General features: G+C 46.7%; 1 long non-coding RNA gene across 1 annotated transcript; it reads right to left on the bottom strand.

Moving 5' to 3' along the window:
* Positions 1–18767: 18767 nt before the first annotated feature.
* Positions 18768–19381, bottom strand: LOC148378647 (uncharacterized). Its single transcript, XR_015855727.1, has 3 exons — positions 19298–19381; positions 19057–19161; positions 18768–18912 (listed from the first exon to the last, which is right to left on the bottom strand). It is a non-coding gene; the product is annotated as an uncharacterized LOC148378647 (long non-coding RNA).
* Positions 19382–22336: the final 2955 nt, after the last annotated feature.

Genomic DNA, 22336 nt, shown 5'->3' with positions numbered 1-22336 from the left:
GCTGTTGATGATCAGTGGAGCGTGGTGAGGCTGTTTTTTCCTGAAGTCGACGATGATCTCCTTCATCTTCTCCTCATTCAGGATCAGGCTGTTTTCTCTGCACCAGCCCACCAGCTGCTCCACCTCCTCTCTGTAGTCCAGGTCGTTGTTGTCTCTGATGAGCCCCACCACCGTTGTGTCGTCTGCTGACTTCACGATGTGATTGGTGGTGAACCTGAGGACGCAGTCGTGTGTCATCAGGGTGCACAGCAGGGGGCTCAGGACGCAGCCCTGAAGGGAGCCTGTGCTGAGGGTGATGACATCAGAGGTGTTCTGTCCGACCCGGACTGACTGAGGTCTGTTGGTGAGGAAGTCTAGCAGCCAGTTGCGAAGGGGGGTGTTGAAGCCCAGGTGTTCCAATTTTCCTACCAGATGCTGTGGGATGATGGTGTTAAACGCTGAGCTGAAGTCCAGGAACAGCCTCCGCACATGGGTGTTCTTCTCCTCCAGGTGAGCCAGGCTCAGGTGAAGAACGGAGGAGATGGCGTCCTGAGTGGAGCGGTTTTGCCGGTCGGCAAACTGGAACGGGTCAAATAATAGGGGGAGTCTGGAAACGATGTGACCTTTAAGCAGCCTTTCGAAGCACTTCATCATAACCGGAGTCAGTGCAACAGGCCGGTAATCATTAAATGAGGTGATTTGAGGTTTCTTCGGCACCGGAATGATGGAGGCAGTCTTAAAGCACGCCGGCACTGTGGCTTGGCCCAGCGAGGTGTTAAAAATGTCTGTGATGACCCCAGCCAGATGACTTGCACATTCCCTGAACACACGCCCAGGAATGTTGTCGGGGCCAGGGGCCTTACAGGGGTTGACTCTCCTCAGGGTCTTCAACACATCGGCGGAGTCAAGGCAGAGTACCTCCTCTTCCTGATGGGGGACAGTTTTAACTGCTGGAGTGCCGTTTAGTGCCTCGAACCTCCCAAAGAAGTTATTTAGACCATTTAGAAAGTCAGCATCAACTACACCCACCGGGGGGGGGGAGGGTGAGTTGTAGTCTGTAATCGCCCGTATGCCTTGCCACATACTCCTGATGTTTTTGACGTCGTGGAAACGATCCTGAAATTTTCGACTGCGGTCTCGCTTCGCTATCCTGATGGCACGGTTCAAGTTGGCTCTCGCTGTCCTCAGTGTCTCCTTGTCGCCAGACTTGAAGGCAGAGTTCCGCGCTCGTAGCGTTTGACGTACCTCCTCAGTCATCCAGGGTCGTTGGTTGCCCCGGGTGATGATATTCTTAGTGGTGCTGACGTCCTCGGTGCATTTGTTGATGTAGGCTGACACAGTCATGGCACACGCATGTCTAATCTACATCGGGAAAACTGGGAGGGAGGGAGGGAGGGAGGCAGGCAGGGAGGCAGGCAGGGAGGCAGGCAGGGAGGCAGGCAGTGTCTGTCTGTTGAGGTTTTCACCTTGTTCTTCTCCTGCTGAAGTTCTAACTGGACGTCCATCAGTTTGGTTCTCAGCTCGTCATTGGCGGCCTGAAGGGCGTCCGTTCGCTCCGCCTTGGCCCGCCCTGCCGGAGCTCGTTTGGACATCTCTTACTCGAGTCTCGCCCGGTCGTCAGTCAGAGATCACAACATTTGTACCTGGAGAGCACAAACGCAGCGCTGTTTTCCACTGGCTTCGAACTCAACTTCAATCGGTACCGTAACTTACAACATCATAAACATAGAACTAGCTTGACTTATTCATTGAATAAATGCATTTGGTTCTTCAAAACTGCATCACGCAACATAGCGTGACCGAGACGGCCGTTATCCACCTGCGTGAAGTTATTTGGTGAAATGAATGAGATGTTTAAGACACCATCGTTCTGTCTCTATGTAGATGAAGGTAAATAATCGATTGCTGAAGGTCCAAAGGTGTTGTGATAAACAAATAAACATATTAGTGATTAGTGACATATTTGTGATAAACATATTAGGCAGGATAATCACATATGTTAACGTGACTGCCCACACTGTATTTATTTATGGTTATTTGTTAAATCGAGTACTGTTAGACATGAAATAGGAAGTGTTTAACATAAATGGAAGACGAAAGGGGTACTCACCATTGTAGCTCCTGCTGGTCAATGATACGAGCCTCTTCTTGCAGTGGAAAACATACAGCCAACAAACACCGTGGAACCTAAAGGAATGAAATTAAACATTAACATTTAGCCTCAACCAACATTCACAGATACAACGCAACGCAAACTACACAAACGTAAATCTTTTTAAACACAATGAGTTGTACTTACCGTGTACGCTCTAGACGGTCCACTTGCAAGCGGAAAATAAAGATATTTCTGTTGATAATCGTCGTGTTTGTATCCGGTGTCTCGCTCAAGGCCATTGCGCCCACAGATTTGAATTTTGGCGAGAGTTCAGCCTATTGACGTCATTTCCGCGGTGTAATACCCGCATATCTGAAACGGCAAAGTTAAGAGTAGAGTTAAATAAAGTTTTTAGTCAACGCAATAATTTACAACCGTTGACCAGTCGAAATAATCGTCGAAATTTGGCGTCTGTGGCTGGAAGCAGACGCCGAGTTCGACATTCCTCCCAAACGCCACACTCCCTTGCTTTTCAGGGCTAAAAAAAAACAGTTGTAATTACCTTGTACGCTCTAGACGGTCAAGTTGCAAGCTGAAAACAAAAATATTTGCCTTGTTAGTCATCGTGTTACTAACAGCTGTGTCTTGTTTGCCAGAACTGCCGCTTTCCTACTTCCTGTTGCAAGCCACGCCCACGGATTATAATTTTGCCGTGAGTTCCGCCTATTGACGTCATGTCCGCGTCACATGACTGCGACGTAATATTATCTAAAACTGTTTGTGCGGTATTGTGTTGTTCTGTGCGGTATTGTGTTATTCTGTGCGGCGTCGTGTTGTTCTGTGCGGCGTCGTGTTGTTCAGTGCGACGTCGTGTTGTTCAGTGCGGCATGGTGTTGTTCAGTGCGGCATGGTGTTGTTCAGTGCGGCATGGTGTTGTTCAGTGCGGCATAATGTTGTTCAGTGCGGCATAATGTTGTTCAGTGCGGCATGGTGTTGTTCAGTGCGGCATAATGTTGTTCAGTGCGCCATAATGTTGTTCAGTGCGGCATGGTGTTGTTCAGTGCGGGATGGTGTTGTTCAGTGCAGGATGGTGTTGTTCAGTGCGGCACGGTGTTGTTCAATGCGGCATGGTGTTGTTCAGTGCGGGATGGTGTTGTTCAGTGCGGCATGGTGTTGTTCAGTGCGGCATAATGTTGTTCAGTGCGGCATGGTGTTGTTCAGTGCGGCATGGTGTTGTTCAGTGCGGCATGGTGTTGTTCAGTGCGGCATGGTGTTGTTCAGTGCGGCATGGTGTTGTTCAGTGCGGAATGGTGTTGTTCAGTGCGGCATGGTGTTGTTCAGTCCGGGATGGTGTTGTTCAATGCGGGATCGTGTTGTTCAGTGCGGGGTGGTGTTGTTCAATGCGGCATGGTGTTGTTCAGTGCGGGATGGTGTTGTTCAGTGCGGCATGGTGTTGTTCAGTGCGGCATAATGTTGTTCATTGCGGCATGGTGTTGTTCAGTGCGGCATGGTGTTGTTCAGTGCGGCATGGTGTTGTTCAGTGCGGCATGGTGTTGTTCAGTGCGGCATGGTGTTGTTCAGTGCGGAATGGTGTTGTTCAGTGCGGCATGGTGTTGTTCAGTCCGGGATGGTGTTGTTCAATGCGGGATCGTGTTGTTCAGTGCGGGGTGGTGTTGTTCAGTGCGGGATGGTGTTGTTCAGTGCGGCATGGTGTTGTTCAATGCGGCATGGTGTTGTTCAGTGCGGGATGGTGTTGTTCATTGCGGCATGGTGTTGTTCAGTGCGGCATGGTGTTGTTCAGTGCGGCATGGTGTTGTTCAGTGCGGCATGGTGTTGTTCAGTGCGGCATAATGTTGTTCAGTGCGGCATAGTGTTGTTCAGTGTGGAAAGGTGTTGTTCAGTGCAGGATGGTGTTGTTCAGTGCGGCATGGTGTTGTTCAATGCAGGATCGTGTTGTTCAGTGCAGCATAATGTTGTTCAGTGCAGCATGGTGTTGTTCAGTGCGGCATGGTGTTGTTCAATGCGGCATGGTGTTGTTCACTGCGGGATGGTGTTGTTCAATGCGGGATCGTGTTGTTCAGTGCGGCATAATGTTGTTGTGCAGGATGGTGTTGTTCAGTGCGGCATGGTGTTGTTCAATGCAGGATCGTGTTGTTCAGTGCAGCATAATGTTGTTCAGTGCAGCATGGTGTTGTTCAGTGCGGCATGGTGTTGTTCAATGCGGCATGGTGTTGTTCACTGCGGGATGGTGTTGTTCAATGCGGGATCGTGTTGTTCAGTGCGGCATAGTGTTGTTCAGTGCGGCATGGTGTTGTTCAGTGCGGCATGGTGTTGTTCAGTGCGACATAATGTTGTTTAGTGCGGCATAATGTTGTTCAGTGCGGCATAATGTTGTTCAGTGCGGCATGGTGTTGTTCAGTGCGGCATGGTGTTGTTCAGTGCGGCATGGTGTTGTTCAGTGCAGGATGGTGTTGTTCAGTGCGGCATGGTGTTCAATGCGGCATGATGTTGTTCAGTGCGGAATGGTGTTGTTCAGTGCAGGATGGTGTTGTTCAGTGCGGCATGGTGTTGTTCAGTGCGGAATGGTGTTGTTCAGTGCGGCATGGTGTTGTTCAGTGCGGCATGGTGTTGTTCAGTGCAGGATGGTGTTGTTCAATGCGGGATCGTGTTGTTCAGTGCGGCATGGTGTTGTTCAGTGCGGCATGGTGTTGTTCAGTGCGGCATGGTGTTGTTCAGTGCGGCATGGTGTTGTTCAGTGCGGCATGGTGTTGTTCAGTGCGGCATGGTGTTGTTCAGTGCGGCATGGTGTTGTTCAGTGCGGCATAATGTTGTCCAGTGCGCCATAATGTTGTTCAGTGCGGCATGGTGTTGTTCAGTGCGGGATGGTGTTGTTCAGTGCGGGATGGTGTTGTTCAGTGCGGCATGGTGTTGTTCAATGCGGCATGGTGTTGTTCAGTGCGGGATGGTGTTGTTCAGTGCGGCATGGTGTTGTTCAGTGCGGCATAATGTTGTTCAGTGCGGCATGGTGTTGTTCAGTGCGGCATGGTGTTGTTCAGTGCGGCATGGTGTTGTTCAGTGCGGCATGGTGTTGTTCAGTGCGGAATGGTGTTGTTCAGTGCGGCATGGTGTTGTTCAGTGCGGGATGTTGTTGTTCAATGCGGGATCGTGTTGTTCAGTGCGGGGTGGTGTTGTTCAGTGCAGGATGGTGTTGTTCAGTGCAGGATGGTGTTGTTCAGTGCGGCATGGTGTTGTTCAATGCAGGATCGTGTTGTTCAGTGCAGCATAATGTTGTTCAGTGCAGCATGGTGTTGTTCAGTGCGGCATGGTGTTGTTCAATGCGGCATGGTGTTGTTCAGTGCGGGATGGTGTTGTTCAGTGCGGCATGGTGTTTTTCAGTGCGGCATAATGTTGTTCAGTGCGGCATGGTGTTGTTCAGTGCGGCATGGTGTTGTTCAGTGCAGGATGGTGTTGTTCAGTGCGGCATGGTGTTGTTCAATGCAGGATCGTGTTGTTCAGTGCAGCATAATGTTGTTCAGTGCAGCATGGTGTTGTTCAGTGCGGCATGGTGTTGTTCAATGCGGCATGGTGTTGTTCACTGCGGGATGGTGTTGTTCAATGCGGGATCGTGTTGTTCAGTGCGGCATAATGTTGTTCAGTGCAGCATGGTGTTGTTCAGTGCGGCATGGTGTTGTTCAGTGCGACATAATGTTGTTCAGTGCGGCATAATGTTGTTCAGTGCGGCATAATGTTGTTCAGTGCGGCATGGTGTTGTTCAGTGCGGCATGGTGTTGTTCAGTGCGGCATGGTGTTGTTCAGTGCAGGATGGTGTTGTTCAGTGCGGCATGGTGTTGTTTAATGCGGCATGGTGTTGTTCAGTGCGGGATGGTGTTGTTCAGTGCAGGATGGTGTCGTTCAGTGCGGCATGGTGTTGTTCAGTGCGGCATGGTGTTGTTCAGTGCGGCATGGTGTTGTTCAGTGCGGCATGGTGTTGTTCAGTGCAGGATGGTGTTGTTCAATGCGGGATCGTGTTGTTCAGTGCGGCATGGTGTTGTTCAGTGCGGCATGGTGTTGTTCAGTGCGGCATAATGTTGTTCAGTGCGGCATGGTGTTGTTCAGTGCGGCATGGTGTTGTTCAGTGCGGCATGGTGTTGTTCAGTGCGGCATGGTGTTGTTCAGTGCGGCATAATGTTGTCCAGTGCGCCATAATGTTGTTCAGTGCGGCATGGTGTTGTTTAGTGCGGGATGGTGTTGTTCAGTGCAGGATGGTGTTGTTCAGTGCGGCATGGTGTTGTTCAATGCGGCATGGTGTTGTTCAGTGCGGGATGGTGTTGTTCAGTGCGGCATGGTGTTGTTCAGTGCGGCATAATGTTGTTCAGTGCGGCATGGTGTTGTTCAGTGCGGCATGGTGTTGTTCAGTGCGGCATGGTGTTGTTCAGTGCGGCATGGTGTTGTTCAGTGCGGAATGGTGTTGTTCAGTGCGGCATGGTGTTGTTCAGTGCGGGATGGTGTTCAATGCGGGATCGTGTTGTTCAGTGCGGGGTGGTGTTGTTCAGTGCAGGATGGTGTTGTTCAGTGCAGGATGGTGTTGTTCAGTGCGGCATGGTGTTGTTCAATGCAGGATCGTGTTGTTCAGTGCAGCATAATGTTGTTCAGTGCAGCATGGTGTTGTTCAGTGCGGCATGGTGTTGTTCAATGCGGCATGGTGTTGTTCAGTGCGGGATGGTGTTGTTCAGTGCGGCATGGTGTTTTTCAGTGCGGCATAATGTTGTTCAGTGCGGCATGGTGTTGTTCAGTGCGGCATGGTGTTGTTCAGTGCGACATAATGTTGTTCAGTGCGGCATAATGTTGTTCAGTGCGGCATGGTGTTGTTCAGTGCGGCATGGTGTTGTTCAGTGCGGCATGGTGTTGTTCAGTGCGGCATGGTGTTGTTCAGTGCAGGATGGTGTTGTTCAGTGCAGGATGGTGTTGTTCAGTGCAGGATGGTGTTGTTCAGTGCGGGATGGTGTTGTTCAGTGCGGGATGGTGTTGTTCAGTGCGGCATGGTGTTGTTCAGTGCGGAATGGTGTTGTTCAGTGCGGCATGGTGTTGTTCAGTGCGGCATGGTGTTGTTCAGTGCAGGATGGTGTTGTTCAATGCGGGATGGTGTTGTTCAGTGCGGGATGGTGTTGTTCAGTGCAGGATGGTGTTGTTCAGTGCGGCATGGTGTTGTTCAATGCGGCATGGTGTTGTTCAGTGCAGGATGGTGTTGTTCAGTGCGGCATGGTGTTGTTCAATGCGGCATGGTGTTGTTCAATGCGGCATGGTGTTGTTCAGTGCGGCATGGTGTTGTTCAGTGCGGCATGGTGTTGTTCAGTGCAGCGTAATGTTGTTCAGTGCGGCATGGTGTTGTTCAGTGCGGAATGGTGTTGTTCAGTGCGGCATGGTGTTGTTCAGTGCAGGATGGTGTTGTTCAGTGCGGCATGGTGTTGCTCAGTGCGGCATGGTGTTGTTCGCGGCATGGTGTTGTTCAGTGCGGCATGGTGTTGTTCAGTGCGGCATAATGTTGTTCAGTGCGGCATAATGTTGTTCAGTGCGGCATAATGTTGTTCAGTGCGGCATAATGTTGTTCAGTGCGGGATGGTGTTGTTCATTGCGGCATGGTGTTGTTCAGTGCGGCATGGTATTGTTCAGTGCGGCATGGTGTTGTTCAGTGCGGGATGGTTTTGTTCAGTGCAGGATGGTGTTGTTCAGTGCGGCATGGTGTTGTTCAGTGCGGCATGGTGTTGTTCATTTCGGCATAATGTTGTTCAGTGCGGCATAATGTTGTTTAGTGCGGCATGGTGTTGTTCAGTGCGGGATGGTGTTGTTCAGTGCGTTATAATGTTGTTCAGTGCGGCATGGTGTTGTTCAGTGCGGCATGGTGTTGTTCAGTGCGGCATGGTGTTGTTCAGTGCGGGATGGTGTTGTTCAGTGCGGGATGGTGTTGTTCAGTGCGGCATGGTGTTCAATGCGGAATGGTGTTGTTCAGTGCAGGATGGTGTTGTTCAGTGCGGCATGGTGTTGTTCAGTGCGGCATAATGTTGTTCAGTGCGGCATGGTGTTGTTCAGTGCGGCATGGTGTTGTTCAGTGCGGCATGGTGTTGTTCAGTGCGGCATAATGTTGTTCAGTGCGGCATGGTGTTGTTCAGTGCGGCATGGTGTTGTTCAGTGCGGCATAATGTTCAGTGCGGCATAATGTTGTTCAGTGCGGCATGGTGTTGTTCAGTGCGGGATGGTGTTGTTCAGTGCAGGATGGTGTTGTTCAGTGCGGCATGGTGTTCAGTGCGGGATGGTGTCTTTCAGTGCGGCATGGTGTCGTTCAGTGCGGCATGGTGTCTTTCAGTGCGGCATGGTGTCGTTCAGTGAGGCATGGTGTTGTTCAGTGCGGCATGGTGTTGTTTAGTGCGGCATGGTGTTGTTCAGTGCGGGATGGTGTTGTTCAGTGTGGCATGGTGTTCAGTGCGGCATGGTGTTGTTCAGTGCGGTATCGTGTTGTTCAGTGCGGTATCGTGTTTCTCAGTGCGGTATCGTGTTGTTCAGTGCAGTATCGTTGTGTTGTTCGTATTGTGTTTAACACTTAGCCTCTAACACTTAGCCTCTAACACTTAGCCTCTAGCATCTAGAAGGTAAATAAATAGGAAGGAAGGACTCACCGGTGACGTCTTCGCCCACGTCCAAGCGTTGTACTTTGTATTTTCATCCTTCTGACAGTGGAAAACATAGCCAACAAACACCGTGGAACCTAAACGAATGAAAGAAAACTATCATTTGGCCACAACCAACATTCACAGATACAACACAATGTGACGTGCGGGGTTGAGGTTAAAGGTTGAGTGAAGGGCCCTCGTTTTAAACTACTTTTTTGAAAAGGATTGGGAACAAGTAAGACGTATTTAATTTATTTAATGGGAAGTAGTAAGAGCTATTGAATTTAATCTATGTATTATATTCTATTGTATTGTATTCTGTTGTATTCTTTTGGATTGTATTCACACTAACCCCACTAAAACTTCAGCCCACAAAAACTCGCCTCTGGCGCCTAGCCTCTGGCACTTAGCCTCTAACACTTAGCCTTTAACACTTAGCCTTTAACACTTAGCCTTTAACACTTAGCCTAGAAGGTGAATAAATAGGGTTAAAGGTTGAGTGAAGGGACCTCGTTTTAAACTACTTTTTTGTAAAGGAGTGGGAACAAGTAAGACGTATTTAATTTATTTAATGGGAAGTAGTAAGACTTATTAAATTTATTTAATCTACTTTTCTTCCCAGGCAAAATTTGATGTGCTGCAATTCCAAATTTCCAAAGTGAATGAAGGAATGAAGTCCTTTAAATTATGATTTTGTATAAATACTAGGCATTAACACAAAATCGACGGCACAAAATGGGCAGACTTTACTTGTTTGAAAAGGACTGGTTACAAGACAGACTTTTTTAATTTATTTAATGGGAAGAAGACTTATTTAGTTTAATTGATCTATTTTTGTTCCCTGGCAAAATTCGATTTGCTGCAATTCCAAATTTCCAAAGTGAATGAAGGAAAGAAGTCGTTTAAATTATGATTTTGTTTAAATACTAGGCATAGACACAAAATCTACGGCACAAAATGGGCAGACTTTACTTGTTTGAAGAGGACTGGTTACAAGACAGACTTTTCTGATTTATTTAATGGGAAGAAGACTTATTTAGTTTATTTAATCTATTTTTGTTCCCTGGCAAAATTGGATTTGCTGAAATTGTATTTTGCCAAATCTTGCCTTGAGACCTGATAGGAAGTATTAAACGCTTAGTTAAATCAATACAAGTTGGTAATAAGAGCGAGTAATGTTGGTTGAACCGATGAATGAAGGTTGAAAGCAATTTAAATTATGACTTTGTATAAATACTAGATATTAACAGAACATCTACTGCGCGAAATGGGCAGAGTTTACTTGTTTGAGAAGGAGTGGCTTATTCAAAACTAAGATTTATTTAATCTGTTTGTTCCCAGGCAAAATTGGATGTGATGCAATTCCAAATTTCACCACATGATGGTGCCCAATTTTGACTTCATAGGACATATTAAACACTTAGCTTGTTATTATGTTCAAGGTAATCAGATTTGTTTATTATTCTAATGGCCTCTTCAAAACTATTCTGGATTACTACTTTGGATCTATTCTACATTACTTGGCAACAACATACTCTGTAACAGATTAGGCAGTATAATCATATCTGTTAACTTGAGAGTGCCCACACTCAATCTACTTATCGTGATGTGTTAAATCAATTACTGTTAGACATTATTTGTCTGATAATCTACCAAATCTTTGAATTGAAGAATTTGTGATTTAATTAATAGCTTGTTGTTATGTTAAGGGTAATCAGACTTGTATATAATTCTAATGGCCTTCTTTTGAAAACTATTCTGAATTACAACTTTGGATCTTATATTACTTTGCAACAATCTACTCCGTGACAGATTAGGCAGTATAATCACATATGTTAACTTCAGTGCCCACACTGTATTTATTTATGGTTATTTGTTAAATCAAGTACTGTTAGACATGAAATAGGAAGTGTTTAACATAAATGTTATGGCTACTCACCATTGTAGCTCGCTCCTGGTCAATGATACGAGCCTCTTCTTGCAGTGGAAAACTTGCAGCCAACAAACACCGTGGAACCTAAAGGAATGAAATTAAACATTAACATTTCGCCTCGACCAATTTTCACACGTACAACGCAACGCGGCTACACTTCTGCTATTACAAACGTAAATCTCCTTAAACACAATGAGTGTTACTTACCGTGTACGCTCTAGACGGTCCAGTTGCAAGCAGAAAATAAAGATATTTCTGTTGATAATCGTCGCTGCTCAGTGGCTCACGGCCATCGCGCCAACAGATTTGAATTTTGGCGGAGGTTCGGGCAATTACGTTATATCCACGGCACATGACTGCGACGTAATACCCGCTTATCTGAAACGGCAGTTAAAAGTAGAGTTACATCAAGTTTTCTTGGAACCTAAACGAATGAAAGAAAACTATCATTTGGCCACAACCAACATTCACAGATACAACACAACGTGCGGGGTTGGGGTTAAAGATTGAGTGAAGGGCCCTCGTTTTAAACTACTGTTTTGAAAAGGAGTGGGAACAAGTAAGACGTATTTAATTTATTTAATGGGAAGTAGTAAGACTTATTAAATTTATTTAATCTACTTTTCTTCCCAGGCAAAATTTGATGTGCTGCAATTCCAAATTTCCAAAGTGAATGAAGGAATGAAGTCCTTTAAATTATGATTTTGTATAAATACTAGGCATTAACACAAAATCGACGGCACAAAATGGGCAGACTTTACTTGTTTGAAAAGGACTGGTTACAAGACAGACTTTTTTAATTTATTTAATGGGAAGAAGACTTATTTAGTTTAATTGATCTATTTTTGTTCCCTGCCAAAATTCGATTTGCTGCAATTCCAAATTTCCAAAGTGAATGAAGGAAAGAAGTCGTTTAAATTATGATTTTGTTTAAATACTAGGCATAGACACAAAATCTACGGCACAAAATGGGCAGACTTTACTTGTTTGAAGAGGACTGGTTACAAGACAGACTTTTCTGATTTATTTAATGGGAAGAGGACTTATTTAGTTTATTTAATCTATTTTTGTTCCCTGGCAAAATTGGATTTGCTGAAATTGTATTTTGCCAAATCTCGATTTGAGACCTGATAGGAAGTATTAAACGCTTAGTTAAATCAATACAAGTTGGTAATAAGAGCGAGTAATGTTGGTTGAACCGATGAATGAAGGTTGAAAGCAATTTAAATTATGACTTTGTATAAATACTAGATATTAACAGAACATCTACTGCGCAAAATGGGCAGAGTTTACTTGTTTGAGAAGGAGTGGCTTATTCAAAACTAAGATTTATGTAATCTGTTTGTTCCCAGGCAAAATTGGATGTGATGCAATTCCAAATTTCACCACATGATGGTGCCCAATTTTGACTTCATAGGACATATTAAACACTTAGCTTGTTATTATGTTCAAGGTAATCAGATTTGTTTATCATTCTAATGGCCTCTTCAAAACTATTCTGGATTACTACTTTGGATCTATTCTACATTACTTGGCAACAACATACTCTGTAACAGATTAGGCAGTATAATCACATATGTTAACTTGAGAGTGCCCACACTCAATCTACTTATCGTGATGTGTTAAATCAATTACTGTTAGACATTATTTGTCTGATAATCTACCAAATCTTTGAATTGAAGAATTTGTGATTTAATTAATAGCTTGTTCAGGGTAATCAGACTTGTATATAATTCTAATGGCCTTCTTTTGAAAACTATTCTGAATTACAACTTTGGATCTTATATTACTTTGCAACAATCTACTCCGTGACAGATTAGGCAGTATAATCACATATGTTAACTTCAGTGCCCACACTGTATTTATTTATGGTTATTTGTTAAATCAAGTACTGTTAGACATGAAATAGGAAGTGTTTAACATAAATGTTATGGCTACTCACCATTGTAGCTCGCTCCTGGTCAATGATACGAGCCTCTTCTTGCAGTGGAAAACTTGCAGCCAACAAACACCGTGGAACCTAAAGGAATGAAATTAAACATTAACATTTCGCCTCGACCAAGTTTCACACGTACAACGCAACGCGGCTACACTTCTGCTATTACAAACGTAAATCTCCTTAAACACAATGAGTGTTACTTACCGTGTACGCTCTAGACGGTCCAGTTGCAAGCAGAAAATAAAGATATTTCTGTTGATAATCGTCGCTGCTCAGTGGCTCACGGCCATCGCGCCAACAGATTTGAATTTTGGCGGAGGTTCGGGCAATTACGTCATATCCGCGGCATTTGACTGCGACGTAATACCCGCTTATCTGAAACGGCAGTTAAAAGTAGAGTTACATCAAGTTTTCTTGGAACCTAAACGAATGAAAGAAAACTATCATTTGGCCACAACCAACATTCACAGATACAACACAACGTGCGGGGTTGAGGTTAAAGATTGAGTGAAGGGCCCTCGTTTTAAACTACTGTTTTGAAAAGGAGTGGGAACAAGTAAGACGTATTTAATTTATTTAATGGGAAGTAGTAAGACTTATTAAATTTATTTAATCTACTTTTCTTCCCAGGCAAAATTTGATGTGCTGCAATTCCAAATTTCCAAAGTGAATGAAGGAATGAAGTCCTTTAAATTATGATTTTGTATAAATACTAGGCATTAACACAAAATCGACGGCACAAAATGGGCAGACTTTACTTGTTTGAAAAGGACTGGTTACAAGACAGACTTTTTTAATTTATTTAATGGGAAGAAGACTTATTTAGTTTAATTGATCTATTTTTGTTCCCTGCCAAAATTCGATTTGCTGCAATTCCAAATTTCCAAAGTGAATGAAGGAAAGAAGTCGTTTAAATTATGATTTTGTTTAAATACTAGGCATAGACACAAAATCTACGGCACAAAATGGGCAGACTTTACTTGTTTGAAGAGGACTGGTTACAAGACAGACTTTTCTGATTTATTTAATGGGAAGAGGACTTATTTAGTTTATTTAATCTATTTTTGTTCCCTGGCAAAATTGGATTTGCTGAAATTGTATTTTGCCAAATCTCGATTTGAGACCTGATAGGAAGTATTAAACGCTTAGTTAAATCAATACAAGTTGGTAATAAGAGCGAGTAATGTTGGTTGAACCGATGAATGAAGGTTGAAAGCAATTTAAATTATGACTTTGTATAAATACTAGATATTAACAGAACATCTACTGCGCAAAATGGGCAGAGTTTACTTGTTTGAGAAGGAGTGGCTTATTCAAAACTAAGATTTATGTAATCTGTTTGTTCCCAGGCAAAATTGGATGTGATGCAATTCCAAATTTCACCACATGATGGTGCCCAATTTTGACTTCATAGGACATATTAAACACTTAGCTTGTTATTATGTTCAAGGTAATCAGATTTGTTTATCATTCTAATGGCCTCTTCAAAACTATTCTGGATTACTACTTTGGATCTATTCTACATTACTTGGCAACAACATACTCTGTAACAGATTAGGCAGTATAATCACATATGTTAACTTGAGAGTGCCCACACTCAATCTACTTATCGTGATGTGTTAAATCAATTACTGTTAGACATTATTTGTCTGATAATCTACCAAATCTTTGAATTGAAGAATTTGTGATTTAATTAATAGCTTGTTCAGGGTAATCAGACTTGTATATAATTCTAATGGCCTTCTTTTGAAAACTATTCTGAATTACAACTTTGGATCTTATATTACTTTGCAACAATCTACTCGGTGACAGATTAGGCAGTATAATCACATATGTTAACTTCAGTGCCCACACTGTATTTATTTATGGTTATTTGTTAAATCAAGTACTGTTAGACATGAAATAGGAAGTGTTTAACATAAATGTTATGGCTACTCACCATTGTAGCTCGCTCCTGGTCAATGATATGAGCCTCTTCTTGCAGTGGAAAACTTGCAGCCAACAAACACCGTGGAACCTAAAGGAATGAAATTAAACATTAACATTTCGCCCGGACCAACATTCACACGTACAACGCAACGCGGCTACACTTCTGCTATTACAAACGTAAATCTCCTTAAACACAACGAGTGTTACTTACCGTGTACGCTCTAGGCAAAATTGGATGTGATGCAATTCCAAATCTATCTGAAACGGCAGTTAAAAGTAGAGTTACATCAAGTTTTCTTTTTTAATCAACACAATCATTTACAACCGTTGACCAGAAAGAATCGTCGAAATTCGACGTCCCCCACAAACGCCACGCTCACTCGCTTTTCAGGGCAACAAAAGTACTTCTTTTTAAAAACGATGAGTTGTACTTACCGTGTACGCTCTGGACGGTCCAGTTGCAAGCAGAAAATAAAAATATTTCTCTTGTTAGTCGTATGTTACCATCCGCTGTGTCTTTGTCAACATCGCCGCCATTTTCCTACTTCCTGCTGCGAGCCACGCCCACGGATTTAAATTTGGGCGGAAGCTCTTTCCATTGGCGTCGTTTTCGCGTATAGCAAATCCGATTGGTTGGGAAGGGGGCACGGTTATGCAGCCGAGGAGTCCTGTGATCGGTGGGATGTAAAGTAGGCGTCGACGTCACGTCCGCGTCACGTGACCACGACGTGGCAGACGTCAAATAGCAACCGCTGTTTTGTTTAGTAGACTTACAGTTGTTATGCATTGACATAATGGCGCACACACCAAATAGATTTAAATAAATTAAATAATTCTTCTGCCCACTCTCTTTTAAACAAGTTAACTCTCCCCGCGGATTTGAATTCCGGCGAAAGTTACGCCCATCGACGTCACGTATGTCACGTGACCACGACCTGGCAGATGTCATATAGCAACCGCTGTTTTGTTTAGTAGATTTACAGTTGTTATGCATTGGCATAATGGTGTGCACTCAAAATAGATTTAAATAAATTAAATATTTCTTCTGCCTACTCCCTTTTAAACAAGTTAACTCTGCCCACGTCCATTGACGTCTTGTCTGCGTCACGTGACCACGACGTAGCGACGTCATATAGTAACCGCTGTTTTGACCAGTAGACTTAGTTATTATGCGTTGACATAATGGCGCACTGGTTAGCATGGCCACCTCTTAAGCATGATGATGCGGGTTCGACGCCTGATCAATGTTAGCATGGAGTGAGCTGAAGTGCATGGCGCTGAAGATTTGAATCTTTGAAATGCGCTGAGGTCTGACATATCAGGCAGAATGGTTTGCCATCACGTTCAACAAAAAATAGAAACTTTCCCACTCTGATTAAAACGTCCTGTGTTCATCTACGTATTTTTGTTTTGCTGTGCATCTTTTCCCTGCCATTTCGAGAGCCCAATTGACACTCATAGTTTAAAGAAATGTGTTTGCCCATCCTACTTTGTGGAATTTCACCACATGCGCTTTTGACCAAAATACCAAATTGAACTCAAGTGAAGCCAACACGCACAACCCCCCCCCCCCCCCCCACCCCCCCCCACACACACACACACAAATGTTGATATGAACATAAAAGAGCCGCATGCGGTTCGGGAGTTGCGGCTTGGCCAAACCTGTACTATACAACTTTATTTGTATAAAATTTTCACAACAGCTGTCACACAAACAAAGCGGGAAAAACCGAAGACGTGCGTGTTCCGCCCACGCTGGATTTATTTGCACCTTTGAAAAGACACCGTATTGCCGCAGATGTGGCAAAGAGTACTTTTGGGCATCTGAGACGGAAGGATGTCCAAAGCATCACGTCACCTGCTCTGGTAGGCATGGTGGTGGGACGTTGAGGTCAACCGCTTTGGGGTTGGCTGACTCTTTGATCGCAGGATGCCACACACTTGAAGACAGAAGCAGAAAAGCAGAGCTAAATGCAAAATGTACTCACCGGTGACTCCAATTTTTTTCCCCCCTGAAGAAACAGCTGGACGGGTGGCCCCGGCTGGCCAGTGGGACTCTTGTTATTCTGACCCTTTTTAGTGCGCGTTTGGGGCAACAACCGTTTTTTGTGGCGCTCTCTTCTGGTTCAAAAGTGCCCTGCATGTGAATTTGCTTTTCCTGCCTTCTGATTGGATGAGCGCCGGTGTGACGCGGTGCCTCTGTCACCGTGGCGGGGGGTATACGTTGGCATCGGAGCGTCTGCCAACGTCTGAGACCGGCTGGCAGTGTATCGGAGGTGTCGAGTGCGGTGCCGCTGGAGCTCACTCACCAGCTGGTGTTAGGGCCACAGAATGAAGGCCAAGGAGAAGAATAGAAAGAGAAACAGAAACTTCTCCTCCAATTGTTTGATTTGTCTCTTCTGAGCTTCGATGAATTCTTTCAGCTCTTTGTTCCTCTAGGACGGACAAATGGAAAGTGGCATTCAAAAGCCAGTAAGCGTGCAAGTAAGTGCCGGGCTGGCTTTGGGCCCTTACCTGTTGCGCGCTGTGCAGCAGATCCATTCTCTCTTGGAGGATGCAAGCGTCGCGCTCCCTCAACTCGCACATCAGGGCTCGCTTCCATTGGTCCACGGCGCTCCTAAGCTCTTCTCTCTGATCCGCCGTCAGCACGTCATTCACGCCAGCGTGGCTGGCTTTTTCGCCGTCCGTGGCGGGGCAGTCCCGCTGCGGTAGCGCCTCGTACAACATGGCCTCCAGCTCCAGGATCCTCTGGGCCGCAATCCTCGTCCATCAGTGGTCCGGCGGGAGATTTGAGGGCGGCTTACCTTATGAGCCTGGTCCATGGAACACTTCCTGAAGTCCAACTCTTCATCCAGGTAGCCCTTCTGCTTGCAGAACATATCCTAGCACAGCTCAAGGTCAGAATTGTTGGGGCACATTGCCGGAGTTCCCCTTGGCTGATGTCGCGTGTCTGTCTACCTTCTCACTTTCAATGTCCAACATCTTCTGTTGAAGTGCTGACTTGGTCACTTTGATGTATTCTAACCACTGAGGAAAGGCTGCTGTCACATAAGCAGAATGCGAGAGCGTGCGTGGACGTGCGCGTTACCTTCTCGGCTAGGGTGAGAAGGGTCCTGGCGTGAATCACGACCACCTGCTCCTCGTTGGTGAGATTCTGCAAGAGCCCAAAGGCACAGCGTCAACAAGCTTCTTTCAGCGCAAAGCCTTCCAAAAGTCACATTTGAGCCGCCGAGTCTCGTGGAGTGCGAACATAAGGAGTTCGACATACACTTACGGCGTTATAGCCCAGGATGTCCAGCTTCTTCATCAGATCACTGATGACGATGTCCGGGGGAAAGGCGCAAGGAGCAATGTAAGGTGTTCTGGGACCTCGGGTTAAGGTTAGGGTTGCGAGGGACGCCTTACGTACGCTCACGCCCTCGGCCTCGCAGTAGATCTGCAAAGGGCTGAGGCCGTCTGGGAAACGGACTTGCAGAAACTTCAAGACGGGGGAGCGCCACTCCCTCTCCTGAAAGGCAGAGGCATGCATCCGTCCGTCCGTCCGTCCGTCCGTCCGTCACATCTCTGGCCTCAACACGCTTGTGCGAGTCTTCCCACCTCCAGCTCCAGGATGCGGAACTCAAGCAGTTCGTTTTGGTCTCGGATATCCTGGATGTGCTCTTTCAGACGCGCTTCTTCCGCCTCCATCCGCCTGACCTGAAAAGACAGTCAGACCTCATCTGCGGGGCTTCCCGACAGGTGTGACGCCAAGCGACTCCGCCCAGCGCCTTTCTTTCCGTCACCTTTTCGGCCAACTGCTGATTGCTCTGACGCAGCAGCTGCTTCTCCTCCACCCACTTGACATTCTAGAAGAGACAAACGCGTGGACAGCTTTGGAATGTTGTGTCATTTTCATCCACAAATTCTTTGGTTGACTGGAAAATGACATTTGCTTTTCTCCGCATTTTCCCAGCCACGTTCGGGGGGGGGGGGGGGTTGGTCCAGTAATGCCAGACGGATGAGTGACTGAAGAATGTAGCTATTTTGTCTGAGAAAAAGGTGTGCTCATTGATGAGCTTACCTGTCCTTGTTGCTTCAGCGCTGACTCCAGATCTGCTACTCTGCTTTGATAGTGACCCATTTCTACCATCAGCTTTTCTCTGGTCTGAAAGGAGGAGGAGGGAGGCTCCTCCTCCTCCTTTCAGACCAGAGAACACCCGAGGCTGGGTGAGAACGGGGAGGCTGCGACCCGGCCGGGGGTTGCGGGAAGGGGCGCCACCTTGATCTCCTTCTCGGCGTCGTAGTCCCCTTTCGCTGGTCTGGGCTAGCAGAGCGTAGGCTCGTTGCAGCGCTTGATATTCTTGCGTCAGCTGGCGGTAGCGAAGCTCCGCCTCTTCATGCACACACCAATGCAACACAGCACTAGTACCAGAATCAGTCAGACCGGCGACAAAGCACCCGCGACGCAAAGACGAGTCCGATTCCAGGCTGAAGAGGAATGTTTGGTGCCAATACGCTGGCAGAAATGGCGGGCTACCTCTTCGGGTTCCGTGTCGGGGGTTCTGTCGGAGTGAAAAGACAAGGACGATCCGTCCGAGTCCACCAACACGTCTTCGTCGTAGCCGTAAAATGTTTCGATGACCTGCGGGCGCGGAAGCGAACATCTCTCTGAACAAACTGAAGCGACACCTCACGATGAATCGACGAGAGGAACGATAGCGAGAAAAAGGCCATTTCATCTTGCGCAACACCAAGCAGCCGCAAACAAACAGACTCACCTTGCAGGACCTCACGCTTTGTTCCTCCTCAGAGATTCTCGACGTCGGTATCGTAGCAGCAAATCTCTCTCCTGTCGACACAAATAATCCGCCTTTGAGATTCTTTGGATGCAAAGGGAACGAACGGCTCCGGCGCAGAAACAAACGCGACTCACAATGACATTTCTGACATGAGCTCCTGTCTCCAGAGCCTGAAAAACACGTCACCGGCGATGATTGGAGGGACGCTCGTCTTTTCCAAAAGTGACAACTACAGGGTGTGTCAGGGTTTTCCAGATTATCTTTATCGTATCATTGTGTTGCTTTGACTTTGACTGCGACCTGTAATAAATAATATTATTTATCCCTTATTTATCCCTATCGCTTATCCCTTCCTACACAAAGTCGTAAAACACCCCTTGCTATGTTTTGACTAGAGGTCAAGGGCTTCCTCTATTCAATCCACTCTTACACCCACCCTGTTTCTCTTAATTAAAATGCTCGTGCAGGAGCCGAGAGTCAGACTTCATTCGTACAACGGATGGACTCTCCACCTGCAGGTGTCCAAAAGAACTTACTTGTCTCCCGTGTGGTTCTTGCAAAATAAGTTGGAGCGAGCGCAACTCTAACAGGGTGCATTTTGCCACTAGCTGCCTACGGACAATGACGTCGCGCTCGCGGCTCATGGTTGACGGGCTGAGCAGCCGGGCAAGTCCGTCGTTTTCAGCGCACAGCGAGTGGCAAAGGCGCTGACAAAACGGGAGCTTTGAGCTGCTGAAAACGGCAAAACAAGTCTAAAGCGTGTTCAAACGCGTGCGCACAATGTTCCTGCTTGAAAGGTCGGAATTTAAGGGGCCAATTTTTTGGATGGCGGCCGCCGGCCAAGCTTTGGACGGAAAAGGTTTCCTGGCGACAGCGAGCGAGCGCGGCGCTGCCGTACGTGCACCGAGTCGCCTGCCTGAAGACCTTGGACAAGTCGTCGATGATGTGCCGCTGCTCCACAACTTGAAGGAACTCCATTTCACCGTCCTGCTGGCCGCAACCGCGGTCCAGGTCATTGAGCGAACTAGGCCTTCTCTGTGGAACACAAATGCAGTGGACTCTGTTGGCACGCCGCCGTTGTCCGCGTCGACTTACCAAGCTTGCCATCTCCTCGTTCTCCTGGGTGACAAAGCGCACTTTGTTTTCAAGGCGACACAGCACCAGCGAGAGTTCTTCATTCTTCCTGCTCAGGCGTTTGTTTTTGTACAGGAGTGGCAGAAACTGGCTTTCTGTTTCTCTCAGTCGCTTTAGCTGCAAGCATGAAGTGCGGGATGTGAAAGACGCACAACACGCGGGCCAGAACGTATCCATTCCTTTTGCATCGGTTTGAACGGAATCGTGGCTTTGGCTCCCAATAAAAGACATCTACCAGGCAACCGACTCGCCGCGCCGCTCAACTAATAAGCAAGCGCAATGGGTGCCTCGCTGGATGGCGCGCATCAAACGTAGCGCAAACCTTCAAGCGTGCCGTCAATAAATTACCAGTTCATTGCGCTCTTCAGAAAGCAGGGCGTTTCGATCCTCCAGTTTCCTGATGACTGCGCTGAGCTCAGCGATTTTCAGATGAAACCGTCGCGTGTCCCGATCCTCCTGAGACTGAAAACGCCCCGCAACACACACACACAAGCACTCGTTCAAAGTTCAAAACTGTTTTTGTGCTACCTTCCTCCAGCAACGAACTAAGTCATGCGTACTGCAAGTGTGTGATGAGGTGGCTTACGCAATGAAGAGGATTGCTAGTAGCGGCGTTGACCCCACTTCCAGGGTAGTTTAGGCCCGCCCTTTGGGAATCCCTCAGGGCAGCGATCTGCTGCTCGGCAGCCTGAGTCTGCAGCTGAAGGCGGTGGACGTGGCCGGCCCCAGGGCTTCATCCAAAACACTAACCGCTCTGTCTTTCAGCTTGATCTCATCCGTCTGGATGTACAAACGGGGAGCGCTCAGGCAGGCGGGCAAACTCATTTGCCAGAATTGTGACAAAAACAAAGAGAGCAACCGGCCAATTTTTTTCTGGAATCGACTAGAACACCTTTGCTGTGACAAAAGCGAAGCGAGCAACCGGACATTTTCTTCTTGTGAAATAGAATAGAATAGAATGCCTTAGGTGTCATTGCACTGCAGGTATACAACGAAATTGGGAACATAGCCACGCACCGCGCATCTGATCAGTCCTACCAGTCGGCGGATCTCCCTCTCGCAGTCTCTCTTGGTTCGGCTCAGCTCCTCCCGATGCTGGTGATGAGCCGATCGGAGCTCGGCCGCTCGGGACTGCCAGGCCTGCTGGGCCGCTGCCAGGGCTTCTTCCGCGCTCCTGGTGGAGGCGACACCGCTCGGTCTCCCGACACCGCCGCGTCTCCTCCACCTCCGCCAGCAAAGCGCCCCCCCTCCTCACCTGAGCAGACATTGCGCCACACCGGGCCGTTGAGACCGCAACGGAGCGCCGCGACGCTTACTGGGGACAAGCTACACAATACGGTAGCGGCCGCATCGAAGCCCGACGTGGCGTGCGGATAGTCAGACACGGATAGAGCGGATCACCTTGTCCATGGAGCCGTCCCTCAGGCTGAGGACCAAGGCATTCAGTCGCTGGATCTCTCCATCTTTGATTTTGATCACTCTCATCAGCTCCATTTCATGCTGCCGCAGTAATGTCTCCCTGGTAATGGCTAACTCTTTCTGCTTCTCCTCATGGAGTTTGCTTTTGAGTTCCGTCATGGCGGCGGTGGCACGGTGGTGCTCCGCCCGCAGGTCCTGACTTCTCTCTCTCTCCAGACAGCTGACCTGACATGACTTAGACTTAGACAAACTTTATTGTCATCTTGTCTGCACATGGTGCATACAAAACGAAATTCCGTTGCATACGTCTTACAACAAAGTAGTGATATTGCAGTTGAATAGAAGTAACATATCCTATGAAAATATATATATATACATATATACTATATGTATATATATATATATATATATATTAAAAATAAGTATAAAGTGCAGCAGTGATAATTATGCAATAGTGCAAGTAGG

The sequence above is a fragment of the Syngnathus floridae genome, unplaced genomic scaffold, assembly GCF_059516105.1.
Source record: "Syngnathus floridae isolate MCC-2025c unplaced genomic scaffold, RoL_Sflo_1.0 HiC_scaffold_31, whole genome shotgun sequence".
Classification (NCBI taxonomy): Eukaryota; Metazoa; Chordata; class Actinopteri; order Syngnathiformes; family Syngnathidae; genus Syngnathus; species Syngnathus floridae.
Note: the sequence above shows the minus strand (reverse complement) of the source record. Positions and strands in the feature narration are given on the sequence as shown.